Raw genomic sequence first — 16,679 nt, 5'->3', positions numbered from 1 at the left:
TATTCTTCACTAGTTGCCAGCATTTAAATAAAGAACATTTTCACAAGTCTTCAAGTAAATATATATATTTGTGCGTACCACCACATGTGAATTCATCCTTCATTTTGGCTATTTACAAGGAGCAAGAGTGAGCAGAGGAGTCTACCTTTTTTCATTTCCAAATTCTCTCTGCTACAAGTTCTTTATTCAACATTAGAGAGAGGCTAACTCCCGCACACATCAGGTAGGAAAAGGTCTTGGGGAGTTTAAGGAAGAAACAGTCTTAGGATAGTTTACTCATTGTTGCCTTGCTTTACAGGAAGTCTACTACAAGAAGGAAGCCAAATACACCAGTGTGTGGGCAGTCTCTCTTGTTTGTCGTCCCATTCCCCTTTCCCCCGTGTCTCAGTGTCCAGCCTTGACTGGGTCCTGGGGTGTAGGGGAATTGGGAGCTAGCATCCATCTCCTTTGCTGTATCGTTCCTGCGGAGCCTCAATTCAGGTACTGCTTCTGACAGCCTTTTACTGGAATTCATCAGTTTGGATTTAATTCACGAGGCGTGCTTCCCGGTCTATAAATGTCATTCATACTGTGAAAAATAACGCCGTGACTCCGAGCCGTGCATATGTCACCAGCCCCTCGGAACCCTCCGTTGTGCGCCTCCGAGTTCAGCACAATTCGATCCTCCCTTCAGGTCACAGCGAAATACAATGAAGGAAAGAGAGCGGGGTTGTCTTACGACAACGAGGGGCGGGGCGAACTGAGCAGACTCCTTGGTGGCAATTTAATGGGGTGATACACTGAAGAAAAACAAATCTGGAAGAATTGAATAACAAGCGCTCCGCCATGACGCCGATTTTTCTGCGTTTAGTACAAGAAAAACATTGTTAACCTGTTGTTGCCTTTTACTGGAATTCATCCGTTTGGATTTAATTAATGAGGCACGCTTCCCGGTCGATAAATGTCATTCATACTTTAAGAGTATGTTTCATGCCTGAAAATATGCTGCAGCCTTTCGTCATCTCACCTGCCCCCCACTTACGCCACCCAGATTGGTCATTTGAGTACATGGTAAATCCCAAATGATTTGAGAGAAATGTACAAAATCTGATTTGTGAAGGCCGAGGCTGTTGACGGATTAGGGCAGTGCACCAAGAGGAACCAGACAGGGCAGGGGCTGCGGCACTCAGGTTACCTTTCACCCCACTGAATGCGCTGCCGGTGCTCAGCCGGTGAAACGCGACCCTCCCTGACGACATTTTATCACAGCCCCCAGCCCAACAACAATGTGTATCGTGCTGTGAAAAATCACGTCCTGACTCCGAGTCGTGCATATGTCACCAGCCCCTCAGAGCCCTCCGTTGTGCGCCTCCGAGTTCAGCACAATTCGATCCTCCCTTCAGGTCACAGCGAAATACAGCAAATGAAAGAGAGCGTGGTTGTCTTATGACAACGAGGAGAGGGGCAAACTGGGCAGACTCCTCTGCGACAAATGTAATGGGGTGATACACTGAACGAAAACAAATCTGGAAGAATTGAATAACAAGCGCTCCGCCACGACGCTGAGTTTTCTGTTTTTCTGCCGTCCCACTGGACGGATTTGGCCTGACTTACTGCTGAAGTTAAAGGTTTATTATCTTCTTTATGGGGCCATATGTTTGGCCCCATAAAGATGACAAACCTTTTACGCCAACAGTAAGTCAGGGCAGCCAGTCCAAGTAAGACGGCTCTAAAAGAGAAAAGAGTACGTCACTGTAAGCTCTTTTCCAATGGCTGGCCACCGTTTACCATGAACGGTGACACCAGCCAATGGAAAAGAGGGGCGGGGCTTAAACCCCTCTAGTGAAAGCTATCCAAAAACATAAAATCTCGCCAGCGAGACTGCGCATGTGCGCAGCCTACGCTAGCCCAGACCTAAAAACATGAAGAGATGTTAGGAATTATTATTCAATCCACATTTGTTAGTCAAAATGTTTCGGCCAGCCATGAAGACCAAAAGGGTTCGTATTTTTCTTCATAATGTCCCTATTCTAGCTGATACATTCCATATGTTAGCTATAGGGAAAATGTAGAAATAAAGACAGTAGAAAGAATTGCATACCCCTTGTCGCCTTGCCACAGTTCAAGTAATACCCTGTGTAGCAGGGTTCAATGCCCCCACAGGGGGAGATCAGTAATGCCTTCCTGTAGTTAAATGGGATTCAAGAGTAGGCACCATCGCGTTTGCCTAGAGTCCGGAGTTATTCACAGAGACTGTGGATACTATGTGAAAGAACCAGGATTGGCAGTTGGGTGTCCTCCATCCTGAGATACATGTCATCTTCATGGTCTTTCATGGACCAAGGTTCTTTATGCTTTGAGATTTACTTCTAACTAGTGGATGGCTGTCAAAATTATTGCAAAAGGAGAGGAGTTATTAGCAATTGTAAGAGGGGATTTTATGTTTGAAGGATGGCTCGAGGGGTGCTATAGTTAATGTGAGCAGGCAAGGTAGTGTAGCATTACTATCATCTAGCGAAGGAGTACCCTTCCCAACAACATAATTGTAGGAAGGGGAAACATCCTTTACAACGCAACTTTTACCACGCAGTGCCTTTACGACGCAACTTTTACAACGCAAACCATTACAACGCATTGCGCTGGGGGGCGCTCTAGGATAGGGAATAGATTTAATTTACTATCCAACACCTTCCCTAGTGTCCACGGGGACTGGAGTTGGAATAGTAAATTAAACCATTCACTATCCAGCAGCCCAAAGCGCTATGCGTTGTAAAGGCATGCATTGTAAAAACCGCGTTGTAAAGGCATGCATGGTAAAAGTATGCGTTGTAATGTCATACATCCTTAGGAAGCTATCTCTTTATATGAAATACCTCAGTGAGGTATATCGTGCAAAGGGTACAGGCGTTCCCTTATGAGTGGACATGGGCTTGCTCTAGCAACCCCAAGTTGCTCTTCTGCATGGTAGTGTCGTCAAGCAGCCTTACGCTTATCAGAGGGGAGTGTTAGACATCCAAAAATACACAATAGTCAATAAATAATACACATGACTCTCAATAAGGAGATCCACACCAATTTATCAAAATAACATATATCTTTATATGTTTAGACACCAGAATCAATGTGAGCAGGTGAGTACGTTTTGAAAGAGAAATACTTTTGCAGTTAAACAGTCAACACAGTTCATTTTTCAGAAGTTGCACAGTTATCCAATGGGAGGAAAAACATGTAGGTACTTACGAGACCAGTCATTGTGACTTGGGGTGAGAACAGGGCATGGTCCAAGCTAGCACCAGAAGGTCACCTCCGGTGGCACTATCGTGGCCAGGTGCAGGGGTGCAGTACAGCGTAAGGGGCCCAGTGTTAGTCAATGGGGATAGGTCTGCGGGAAAAGAGGAGTGAAACCAAAGTGGACTCTATCTCTGGAGGGCTTGGGGACCACGCTGACACAGTTGGCCCACTTCGACATGGGCTGCGGAGGGCTCGATTCAGTGGTGCTTGGTGGCCTCAGGTTTGTGTGGGTGCGAACTACTCGCGGTTCTTCTTGGGGTGCCAGCAGGATGAGGGAGCAGTTCCACTGCTCCATGGGAGTATTTGAGTCTTTATTGAAGGCAGGCCTTCCTCCCAGGCTTTGGAGGCACGACAGCTGAAGGACAAGACGTCGTTGGTGCCGATTCGATGTGGAACATCAGACAAGCCGGCAGTAATTTTGCCAAGTCAGTTGCTCTTCATCAGTCTTGCAGCTATTCAGTGTCCTTCTTCTTCGTAGGTCACCAGGATCTGATTTTCTGGTGCCAGGGATTCCCCTAATTACTGAATTTAAGGGTGTTAGGGGAGTGCAGGGTAGTAGCCAGTAAACTACCCACCCCTGGGGTTACTACACCCTCTCTATGACCACTCCAGTGGGAAGTGGGCATAACCCTGTCCCAGAGATCCTAAATGTTTGATCGCCAAGATAGCTAACTTTGAAATGTCACCTCCACTTCAGTAGCCCACCATAGAGGTGCTACTGGCCTAAGGGAGGACTCGCCTATTTGACTAGCTAATTTTCCCGCCGATCCTGGTGCCAAAGGGCTCTGGACAAAGGGAGTCGGCTTTCTCTTCTGTGAGAAAAGTCAGATTTGCATACCAAAGACGGTGGGCTCTTTGAAGCTCCCTTGCCTTGGAATGCTAATCTGCAGGTCATCCTGTAAAAGGGGGATTTAAACACCCTCTGCCCTAGCTGGCTTGGTTGCTGGCTTCCCAAAAGCAAAGACCTTCACCCTTGGGGGCCAGAAACTCATCCCTGGTGGCAGGCTGGAGGAAACCAGTCAGTCAGCACACCAGTAGCTTGTAGCTTTTTAGGGGGTACCTCTAAGGGGTCCTATGGCTGCATGTATGAATACATCCAACACTGGCATCAGTGGGGGTTTATTACTATGAGATGTTTGATACCAAACATCCCTATTTTCAGTAGCCATCATATAGCTGGGGAACTCGTTTCCCCCAGCGTTCAGCGATTTACTCAAAATAGCTTCCCTGTTCACTTGTAGTGGCAGCAATGGAGCTTACCAGCGCAGGGATATCTGTTAGTTCAAAGAGGCCTTCACATGTGGTATAGTGCACCCTGTCTTAAGGCAATAAGGCTTGCCGTAGGAGGGATTTACCTATACTGCATGCAGTATCTGTGCGTATAGCACACAGGGATATATGCCCTGTCGTGTTTTGACTTCTGTCTGCACCACAACTTGCAGCCTAAGTGGCAGTCTGTATGTGTGTGGTGAGGGGTCCGTTAGGGTGGCACAATTTTCGATGCAGCCCCTAAGGTCCCTCTTTAGCCTCCTTGCCCTAGGTACCAAGGGTACCACTTACTAGGGACTTACAGAGAGTGCCAAAGGTATTGCTAATTAGGGTAATATCGCAGTTTTGGGAGAGATCTGGCACTGGGAACCTGGTTAGCAGGAACTCAGTGCACTTCCAATCGAAATCACATCAATTTACAGGCAAAACGTGGGAGTGACCATGTCAAAAAGGGCACTTTCTAACAATAATGATCCGTCAACCAGATTTAAAAACAGGAGATCCTTTAGTGCAATGTTGGTAGAGACTAGAGTAGTCTCCACCATGGTTACATCCTTATGATGGCACGGTGGACTGAGGACCGTTGTAGGACAACCTGTATGTCGACACACCCAATTTAGATGTCCAAACATATGCATCAGTTTTCACTGCCCGTCACTGCCAGGAAAATCCTGGCAGTAAAATCTGCAAAATGCCCCTCTCGCCATGGGAGATAAACCCCTTGGTGAGGGGGGCATAATTTTTCCAAAAACAAAATCCCCTATGGGGTTTTCTTTTTGAAAAAAAAGAAATTTTGTTTCAGTACAGCTTCGTCATGTTTGCTCAAGCCGTACGTCAAAGCTACAATGCACTGATAAGTACGGCTGGACTGGTAATCTTGGGCACCGGGCAATTCCTCGGTAGGCTGGTTGGGGTAGGGGCTGTTTTTTAGGTCTCGCCTGCATTGCATCACATGCGCTGCTCGCCTTGGCGAGATCTATAGTCGTTGGTTTTGTGTCTCGCTTCTTTGGAAGCAGGGTTTGTGTCCGCCGTGTCTCCCTTAGGCCCCGCCTACCCGGACTGGAGATTTAGCTTGCGCACGCTCGCGCACGGCGTCTCTTCCAGACATGCGTGTTTATTTTTGCATCTCACTTTCACTTAAGGAGAAAGCGCGATGCATATATAAACAAGCAGCAGACACGCAGGATGATGTGCACGCGCACGGCGTCTGTTGTGCACGGCGTCTCTTCCATCTTGCTCTTCGTCCGGTGGTTACTGGGACCTATGTCTCCCTCCAGCAGTGGCTGCAAGAATAACATCGGGTACGGCAGTCAGGGTGATGACGGGTCTGGCTGGGCATCCCAGAGTTTGCCTTCCCTCTGAAAGACAAACACTGCTTGGTGGGGGAGGGGGGTGGGGACATAGAGTTTCAAAGAAAGCCCTCATTGTGTCTATCTCTGCTTATCTGCTACCAGGTGCTCTCAGTTCGGTGGTGTGTTCAGGGCCACTGGGCAGCATTACTGGCTGCCAAGGATAATCTCAGTGTGCTGGTACGGGCTGGTACGTCAGGAGCAGGGCGCAAGTTGCAGTAAGCGCCCGCTCTCCTCAGCGGTTAATCTCTGTTGCAGGTCCCTCAGAGTGCTCGCACCTTGGCATCAGTCCAGGTCTGTTCCGGTTCGCGCTGTGGCTAGCAGCTGGTCAGCGAGCAAAGAGCACGGGAAGTTGCCTACAAATCCAGCAGGCCGCAGTCTCTGTCACGGGCAGTCCGTGGTCCAAGCCTGTGGGCTCTGCGGTCTTCGGTGCATCCCTTGCTGCTGCGCAGGTCTAGAAGCAGGTAGGAGAGGGATGATTGCTTCTACGATACAGACTGTGGCTTACATTATGGATCACGGGCCTCTAGTATCCCTCGACTGCATCAATCTCACCACTTACAAGAGGCGCACATGGGTCCCAGTGGTCACCCGTCTTGCAGGCTGTCTGTCCCAGGCACCTGATGGATAGGAAAAGGGACCTGTGCTGCCATAGAGTCCTCCCAGCACGGAGCTCCATAGCTAAGAGGCCATCTCCGCTCTCCCTTAAAAATACTCCTCATGAATTCTGGAATCGTTTGTTTCTACTTAATACCTTGGGTACAGATTTTCTTCTGCCTTTGTAAGAAGTACATTAAAGGATGTGAATAGCACAACACCGTTTCTGTGCTGTGAAGTGGTTAGAGGGGAATCGAGTTTGGAAAACGCACAAATCCCTGAAATTAACCAGAGAAACCCTCCCCTGGCAGGCCCACTGCCCACAGCTTGAGGGGGATTTATTCCTGTACAATATTATACAACATACAATCCTGGGGTGTATGACAAATGATTTTGATACCTTAGACTCATAAACCCAGCCATGAATGTGTGTAAGCCCCGACTTGGGCTTTGTGTGTACATCACCTGTAGAGTCTAACAGGCCATCTTTACTGTTACTGACTTCTAGGCACTTGGCGCAGAAGCTCTCAGGGCACCTGCGCTGCAAAGACCTGCCTTAAATAAGCAGTGGCAAAGACAATAGTCCAGCCCTTTTGACTTTGTAAATGCTTGTTTTGTCATCAGTTTTGCAATACATTATTATTGGGGAAGCTGTGGGACCCTTATGAAACTGAAAAAAAAATTCTAAAGCCAAAATATTATTCATTTTTGTCTCATAAAGCATACATTACCAAGGTAGTCACTGGCACTTAAGGGAACTACTTTGTGTATGGGTATGCTTCATGTAAAAGGGTAGAATGCCGTCACTTTCAGTGAAGTTAGCCAATAGCTGAAGTGGGCTGCACCACTGCCCCAAGATGTAAGCTGTAGTGGGTGGAAGAAAAATGTGACAGTAGCAGAGCAGTGGATGTAGAGGGCTGTTTGATAGCCCCTTTAAGTAGACATTTAATATATATAATTGTATCAAAATCTAAAGGTCATGGCTGGTGCCAGACCAAAACAAGCATTAGCAATGCAATCAGCCTCGTCTTTGGCACCTTATATGTATTTAGCTATGCAGCACATTAGCCTGGGTGCTGAAACATCGAGTGTTTTTAACATGGAGGGAAAGTAAGCATCAAACTGTGTGACACACCATGTATTATTTTTGGTTTGTAAAACATAAATAAAAGTCATTATCAATTGCAATGCCAATAGCTTAACTCACGTAAATACGAGACCTATTGCCTTACAAATGCTTGTTTGACAGGGGGCCAGTTTGGTTGCTGGGGACGATTTTCAGTCCATGACCGCGAGTGAGTCAGAGTCAGTTCAGTAGTCTGAAAATGCATTGTCATGCATATACGTAGTTGTGTCTCACAACCGAGGCCGGTAGTGGGAGTACCGGCCGGGTGGTGACGTGGGGAGGGGGAGGTGCAGGGTGGGGGGTAGTAATGTATGGATTACGGACTTTAAAAGGTAAGTAAGCATAAAAATAAATAAAACAAATTTCGTTGCACACACTGCATCGTATTTGGTGATGCAGTGTGTGCAACAAAATTTGTTTTATTCAGCATAGTTACATTTTTAGCATTTATTAGAGGCAGTGACATGTGCAGGGTTCCTCTGTTTCATAATTTGTGGATTCTGTCCTGTTTTTGTCTTCACAAAAGAGTTATATGTGGTTGTTTGCAGGCAGGGCACAGCCAGACAAACTCAGAGAGTGTTACTCTTGGCTTCAGTGCTTGGCTAAGTGTCGGGGTCCAGATGTAAGTTGTTCTCTGTGGTCTCAGGTAAGTCTACACTCTGGCGCAGTTTGAACCAAAGTATGAGTTTTGGATAATCTGTCCAAGCCCTGGCAAGAAGACCGTAGACGCAAGGCGTGGTCAGTTTTAGAACCAATATTGTCTTGGTCACCCACATGTCCTTGCAATGCAGACAGAAACCCGGCTAGGACACCATGCTCACGTTCAGTCTACGCATGGTCGCTAGACCTAGTGGACGTTAAGGCAGCGTTCTTCAGGGCATTATAAGCATTCCTCTCAGAATGAGTTGCCATCAGAGTACTCAGTGGTATTGTCTGTTCAGGCTGGATGGCGTAAACCAGAGGCTGGGCTTCATTCTCATCCAGCGCCTTAACAAAGGTATTGAGACCAAGTGACGCTTTGAGGGACAGCTGGTGATGTTGGGGCCATGAGACCCATACTTACAAATCAACTATCTCCATAGACTTGCCTCTCCTACCGAAGGAGTCTAACTCCACTGTTACCTTATTTAACTTATTTCACATTATGGCCACTATTGAAGGTCACGTAGACCAGGAGGTTGTCAGGATGCCAGAGAATCCCAGAATTCAGAGAGATGAACTCTCAGTTGAAGAGCCGGGTTCCAAGGCTTTTGTGAAAGCTCTTAACCAAAAGCATTGTAAGTAGGTTTAAGGGCTATTGATTTAAAAGGATTTGAACCTGTAAATCTGTGCCCTCCTAGACAAGATTTCCTTCAGCCTGGAATGGACATCATGTAGAAAGAGGACAACCTGTAAGAGGGAGTTAATGACAAAGCATTTACGAATAAAAGCAGAAATGACCACAGAGAGTTTGATTCATAATATTAAGTAGTTAAAAATAAAGGACAAATATTAGGGTAGAAGCATGACTGTTGTGCCCTTTCTTCTGAGTGCCTTTACTGGGAGCCCAAAGGGTAGAATTGGCAGTTGTTAGTCACTGATGAGCCGTGATTTGGGTAACTGTCCCGATAATGTCAATGTAAGACCCCATATCAGCCTGTCACTGCAGTAGACTAAATATCCATATGCCAACCCTGAGTGCTATCCATGAGCCATGAGTAGCTGGGTAATGCTACACCACCTCACTCACATTCTTCCAGTAGAGCACGTCATAGTCATGTGAGGCAATCAGGCCATGTTTTGGCTTTTCTGTCTCCAAATCTTCTTGGGAGGAGAACCCCCCAAACTCCCCCTAGTAGTAGTTGTTCACTGCGCTTGCTCGCTACACACCTAATGGGGGCTGGTCTTGCTTTTACTTTGTTCTCTCTGATTCACTTCTCGTGTCTATTTTTGGTGCTCTCTGTAAGAATGTCTATGGGTACACATATGACTGGGTGGGTAACCTGGTGCTCTTTAAGGTCATAAATTTACTATTTACTGTGCTTTGAAAGTTGATACAATTGAATATGTAATGAAAAATGTGCTGTAAAATTCACCATTTTGGTCTGTCTTTTCCCAAATGTTCTGGGGAGAAGAACCCCCCAAACCCTCCTAGTAGAGGTTGGGCTCGTTCGCTACGCTCGCTCGCTACACACCAGATGGGGGCTGGTCTGGCAAGATTTGCCAGGGCAGCTTTCAGTTCCCAGTCCGGCCCTGCTGATAGGAACTGCCTTTATGGCGTTTCCTGTCAATGCATTAATTGACATTGAAGAACATTTATGAATTTGGCATTTGGGACTACCACCAGGGCAATGGAGTAAAATACTCTGCCGCCCTGGCAGAGAATGGTCCGAACACCAACAAATAAATCAGGCCCTTAGCTTTGTGGCTTCTCAGTCATCTAGGTTTAGACCCACTCTGTTGTTGACGCTTTGCAGACAGTGCTGATGAGAAACAGGGCAAGGGGTAGGCGTGGCATCGCCTTATACTGGAGCATTACGTCTAGTACCTTGACTCCTTTAACTGAACATTGAGTAAACACAATGTACAATAAAAACTTGAGCTCCATGGCTACGCACAGGCAGCCAAGGACATTCAGAGTTTTGCCCATTGGGATAACGTTGGCAACAGGTTATTTTGCTGTGTGAATGGGTTGGTAACACTGCCACACAAGTTACTATGACCTTCTGTGTCCTTACTAATTGTGCCTGACACATTTTTCTACTAATAAATAAAATACCTATTTTTTTAACCTACAAAAAATTTACCTAACTAGACATTTAATTTATTGAGTGCAATTACTTATGTGATACATTGTTAAAGTCCCAAACCCTCAATCACCTCTTTGACAAGACTTGACTCCTCCGTTATTGAGAGTCAATGAAGTGCCGTAGCAGAAGAGGCGCTGGGATATCATTAATGAATGACAAAATCCAACATGAATAGTGGCCAGTAACCAGTGAATGTCACATGAGCCACAGAACAGGATGCACAACAACCATGAAAGGTGATTATTTCAAACATGTCCTTTCCTTGAAACTGAGCTATCCCCATCCCCAACACTGGTCACCTGATACATCTCCTGGGCATGTGCCTCTTCCAGCGTTTGCCTGTATCCATATTACAGTTAGCCACACTAGCAGAACATCTTCTCCCCAGACTCAAACCATGTGATCTTGGATAACAAGACCTGTTCAGGTCAAAGTCATCTGCATAGCTTTGTGAAGTGGTGCCACCCTGCTCTTTGACATTTTCTAGCAGGACTATATGCCTTTTCCTAGTGAGCTCAGTAGAGGTTTTCCCTTCAATTCCCATTTATGTCGATGCTGGAGATATACTCTGTTACAAGTGATACCCAAAGTGTACCCATTCTCTGTGAAAACTGCGAAACCTTCACAAATCAGGCTATGAGGACATATGTTTGTGACAGCGAGTATGTTTCACCTGCAATCAAAGCCAGTGCCTAATTTGTGATTAAATGCATGCAGTGGTCCAAATGCTTTCTTAGGAGCTTGCAACTGGTGCACCTATTGCCTCTTTCCTCCACTTTTCACACTCCATTTCTCTTCATCTCATTAATGCAGGTTCCTTTTCATCCCTGCTTTCTCCGTTGGTCACTGTTTTCCTACCTTTCTGTGACTCGATCTTTTTCCAATTTCTGCCTTTCTCTCTATACTTCTGGGTCAAGGACTGATGATGACATATAAGTCCTGGTCCCCAAAAAACGAGTGCTGGTCCTAAACCACTACTTACACAGCATTACTGTACTCCTATAGGGGCTGGTTATCTGGGACACATATGCTTATTTCCCATAACTGGGATCCTGGGCCACCATCAGGTCTGGGACATTCATGAAGAATGCCTGTATTATGTGTCTTTATCTGTGGTGTGAATGAACTGGTGAGTGTTTGAGTCCATTTGACTCAACATGTGTTTGCTACAAAAGATGCTGATATCTCTTGTGCTGACTGATGCTTCCTTCTCAGATACCTCAGCTTGACATACACAGTTCACTTTCCTAATCAGTGATATGGTGTACCTGATGGGTGGAGCAGACAACCACCCCATTGTTTTGTGTCTTAGTGCAGATTCCCCTTCCTCTTCACCCATCTTACATTGTGATCCCCGCCTGCAAATGAACCCCCCAAAGAGCCATTCCATAGTCTCTCTGAGTCAGTCCAATCTGGGCTTATTGCAGAGAGCAGAGCAGAAGGTCCACAAGTATGTCTCGCAATAACATCTGATTGGCTCTTTCAATCAGCCTGTGTCTACCAGAGGAGGATAAGTAATGGCCAATTCAACAAATACTTTGTTTAATGTATTCAGTCAGCAGGATGAAGGCATGTACTTAATACAGGATACAAGATCACATGAGCCAGGAGCGGAACCTCTGGATGGTTTCCATTCTCCCATCAGACTGGGCCAAAGTCTGGAAAGTGTCTGCCATCACATTGCTACTTGACTTGATGAAGTAGGGAAGATCTATCTGCTTGCAAGAAGAGCTACCTTATACGTGCCATGAAGCGTGACCTGATCCAGGAGAAGACGTCTGCTGCTCAGTTTGATATCTCCCTTTTGATTTAACGTGTCCTGTCACGCCGTATCATGCAGTGTTAAGGGTGTTCTTATTGGTCCAGTGGTGACTGAGGATGAGGTCATCCGCACTGTCCACCCACTGTGGACAGTAAGCACTGACCTTTGATCGAAGAAGGAATGACTGTGAAAGAGACTGGGTGAACAAAGCACAAAGTCACGCAAAGGACCCACCTCTCCCGTGAACAGAACTTATGCATGCACTTAAAAGAGGTCTTCACTCTAATCTATTTTAAATCAATCCACATTGGACTGTCAGTTTGACGTGTATGAAGGACGTGGGCATGAGCCCGTGATGAAGATCAGTCAGCCAAGCAACATAACGTATGGTGGCTACTGGGCGGTCACCACAAGGCAATGGTTGGCTGTTCAGAGTCAATCTAAAAGATAGTCTTAATCCAAATTTTAAGATACAGTCTTACCACACACACAATATGGATGATGGCCAATCATTATTTAGGTAACACCCAGTAATAGGAATCCTAATATATTGTTGTTGTAATAACAAGAAAGCAACAGTGATTGCAGTAAGTCCCTAACATGGCTTTGATTCTTGGACAATCCTGGTCAATTAAATCTTTAACCCCTTCGCTGCGGCGGCTATTACGCCGCAGCGCTAAGGTGGCGGGGGGGCCGCGCGGCGCTCACACTATGGTGACGGAACCGCTCCATCACCAGCCTCGGGTGAGCTGTGCTGATGACGGAGCGGTTCCGTCATGGCCCCGCCCGCTCAATAGAACGTGCCGCGCAGGCGTGTAGGGCGGGCCATGACGCAACCGCTCCGTTATCAGCACAGCGCCACCGCGGCTGATGACGCAGCGGTTCGTTCATCAGCATCGATGCGTTTAAAGTTCTTAAATGCTATGAACACGGGCCAAATCGATTTCATAGGGCTTATGAGCCACTAGAAGGAATTGTAAATAACACTGTTCTCTATATCATGTCCGGCTCTCTAGCGACCTCCTGTCTCTGCTGTGTTCTGAAAACATTTAAATGTCGTACATTTTAGGAGCAAAAGGCAAAACAGCTAGACACTTAGATAGGATTTATGAATCCCTCTGGATAAAGTAAATTTACACCATAGTCTCTTTATAGCCTGGCTTCTGCTCTTAAGTGTTGTACTCTGTTGACATTCTACATGTAGCCTGATTTAGTACCTCTCTTTCTGACCCCACATTTTTCCTCCTTTTGGGAACTGCAATTAGAATACATACCCATTAGGATGAGGCACATATATTTATTCAAGAATAACCCTATCTGTAACCCCTTCCATTTCAATGCTTTTAAAATGGAAAACAAATGTCAGCTGGACCAGTAATTAGATATTCTATATTACAAGGCAGATGGCTGTGATTAATCAAAGAGAAAACCACAGTCATCAAGAGAAGCACAGTTTATTCTGCAGTGGGCTCTTCATGATTTTTTAATGCTAGCCTTCTTCCACAAACTCATTCTCTTTGAGAACATGCTCTGTTCTGCAACCACCCATGGCTATGGTTTAAGTTGTAAGAGACCTTAAACATAAGGTCAAGTGATACCTGCTTAACTATGCAGGTACCACTTGACCTTATGTGATCAACAGAAAAAAGAGCATTCCCAAGCAGTACTGAGAGAGGGGCTGTGTCTCTGCGAACATGTAGATTTTCTTAAGTACAGGGTTTGATTGGTCAGGGGTTGTGTGTGTTTGTTGAAAAGAGTGCATCTGGTACATTTTTGGCTACTGGGAAAGCTTATGCTACATAAGCAGACCTGGTTTGTTATGGTGCCAGTTCAATAATCAAGACTATAGTCCTGATTCATTTATTATTTAAAGTAACTGTAAACAAGTTACTTGGTAACACTCTTTCTGGTTGATGCTCTATCTAACTGCAGGTTCCTCACCTTTAGAATATCTCCAGGCACTATACTGGATATGGTAGATTTTTCAGTATATCCCCTGCAGGCTGGCAGGTGGTGTCTTGATATGCCACGCTGATCCCTCTCTGTCCAGGAAATGACCGCTGGAGCCAATTATAAGCACCACCCAAGTACAGTAACAATGGTTTCTGTCTTGACACTGTCGGGCAACCTTGGATGCACAGTTAAAAAAACTATTATGTTTATGTGTCACAGTGTACAGATCTCTAATTTGGGACATTTACAGATGGTAAAGAGTCCATTCCTCAGAATGGGGTGACCAGGGTCCAATGCAGAATCTGCGGTTAGATAGAGTATCAAAGAAAAAGAGTGAAGGTAAATAACTTGATCTTCTGTTGGCTGCTTCTAACCACATATTCCTCACCTTTAGAATAGACTGGCAGTGGGTCTGTAGTATGACTCTGACCAAAAGATTCTGCAGGACCAAATGGCACAAATGTTCATTCATGGCTGTCAAGCCAATACTGCTTCATGACACGGACATGTTCACTGATGCCCACATTGCAGCCTCACAAATACCCAGGACAAGTACTCCATGTGCCAGCGCAGTGGTACCAGCCTTGACCCTGGTGGAATGAGCTGTCAATCCTTCTAGAAGCAGATTGTTGGCCAATGTGTAGTAGATGTTAATGCAGAGGACCATCCACCTAGACAACGTCATTTTCTTCACTATCTTGCCTTTCTTTGCCCCAAAGAACCCCACAAACAGCTGATTGTCCACTCGATGGTCTCGCCAACCCATCAGTGATGCATCTGTCACCACCGTCAGATCTGAGTGGGTTGGAAGATGGGTCTGTTTCTTCGATTGCGGCTGACGAAGCACCAATGCAGATCTTTTGCAATCTCTTCAAAAACCTGGATGGAAACTAACAGGTTCCATTCATGCAGGACCCATTGAGAACGCAGAGCCTGCATGTGCCACCTGGCATGATTGACAAGCAGGATGCAGTAGGGCAATAGCTCCAAAAGTCTCAGAACCATCCTCACTGATAACCATGACCAAGGCTTCAACATAGGGATCATAGCCCAACTGTCCTGCACTCTCTGAACTACATGGAGGGCCAGTAAAGCATTTTATCTGCAAAGTATCCAGGTGAGAATGCGGTACCTTGATAGTGAACCCAATGATGTCAAGAGGTTTGACGGCATATGTAAGAGGTCCATGATGGGTTATGGTGAGCCTGCCTTCAACAGCCAATTGTCAAGGTAGTGTAAGACTGGCATACTGACCTCTGATGGTATACTGAGACTATTTCCATCATCTTTGTAAACACCCAAGGGGCACTGATATGGCTCAAAGGGAGTACAGCAAATTGAAAATGCTTTTGGCCCACCTTGAACCACAAGTCATGCCTGTGAGCCTGCAAGAAAGGAACACAGAAGTAGGCATTCTGCAGGTCCAGCGCTAGCATCCTGTCTCACAAATCCAAGGCAGATTGGATCTGGGCGAGTGAGAGTATCTTGAACTTGTCCTTCCACAGGAGTAGATTGAGAGGTTGAAGATCTAGAATAGGATTAAGGCTCCCCCCTTATTCAGCACAAGGAAATAACCTAGTAACATACAGTTCTTAGTTCCAAGGCTAGGACTCTCTCTATGACTGCTTTAGCAAAAAGAGCCTGAAATTCCTGCAGCAAAATGGACAAGTGTTCCTTCGAAAACTGCTCTGAAGGAGGTGGAAGAGGAATTGGGTCAGAAAGGAATGGCAGGACGTAGCCCCTTTTAACTATGTGCAGGATCTACCTGTCGGATGCTATGGTCTGCCACCCATGGAGAATACAACTGATTCTGCGTCCCACAGAGTGGTTGTGTGCCACCAAGAACAAACTAAGGTGTATTGGAGGCTGCTGCCTTACAAAACTGGGGGGTTCACTTTCCCGGCAGGACTGGATGCTATCTGCTGGCTTCCCTACTCTGACCCCAAAAGGACTAGGGTGAAAGTTGTTGGGATGTTGGGCCTTGGCGTTGCCTCTAAGCAAAGCCCCTTGTGATTACTCGAATGGGGCGAAACTGTTGGGAATACTACCTATGGAGAGACCAAGGGAGAGAGATGTAACCCTACTTTCTTCATAGCGGTCTAGGGTGAAGTTGGTATTCTTGCCTTGTGATTTCTTTGTACGCCCTAAGTTAGCAGGGTATGCCCAGATGTGGGTCCCTTGCTCACTTTGCCACTTAATTCAAGCTAGGCTCGCTGATGAGGTGTGTTACCCCGAAACTAGTCTCAGGATGTTTGTTTCCGGTCCAATTAAGACCTGGCTTGGCAGTTCCGGCTGGACTGTTCCCATGAGGAACAGGGTCAAGACTGATTTGCATATGGCTGGGTCTGAACTGGGGTGGCGATGTGAGCTAAAGAACTATGGTGGATTCAACCCAGGTCTGTGACTGGGGGTGAGTGTCTGAAATGTTTCTGCGCTCCGTCCATCATCTCCTTGTGTTTGCATTCTTGCCAAAAAGTCAAGACACTCAAAATAAATACCCATGAGTGATGCCTGAAAGTCACCACAGAAGCCTGTGGATCTCATCTATGTACCATGTCAGAGCA

Source organism: Lissotriton helveticus, chromosome 3_1 (assembly GCF_964261635.1).
Source record: "Lissotriton helveticus chromosome 3_1, aLisHel1.1, whole genome shotgun sequence".
Lineage (NCBI taxonomy): Eukaryota > Metazoa > Chordata > Amphibia > Caudata > Salamandridae > Lissotriton > Lissotriton helveticus.
The sequence above is the reverse complement of the archived record's forward strand: the minus strand, read 5'-3'. Positions refer to the sequence as shown.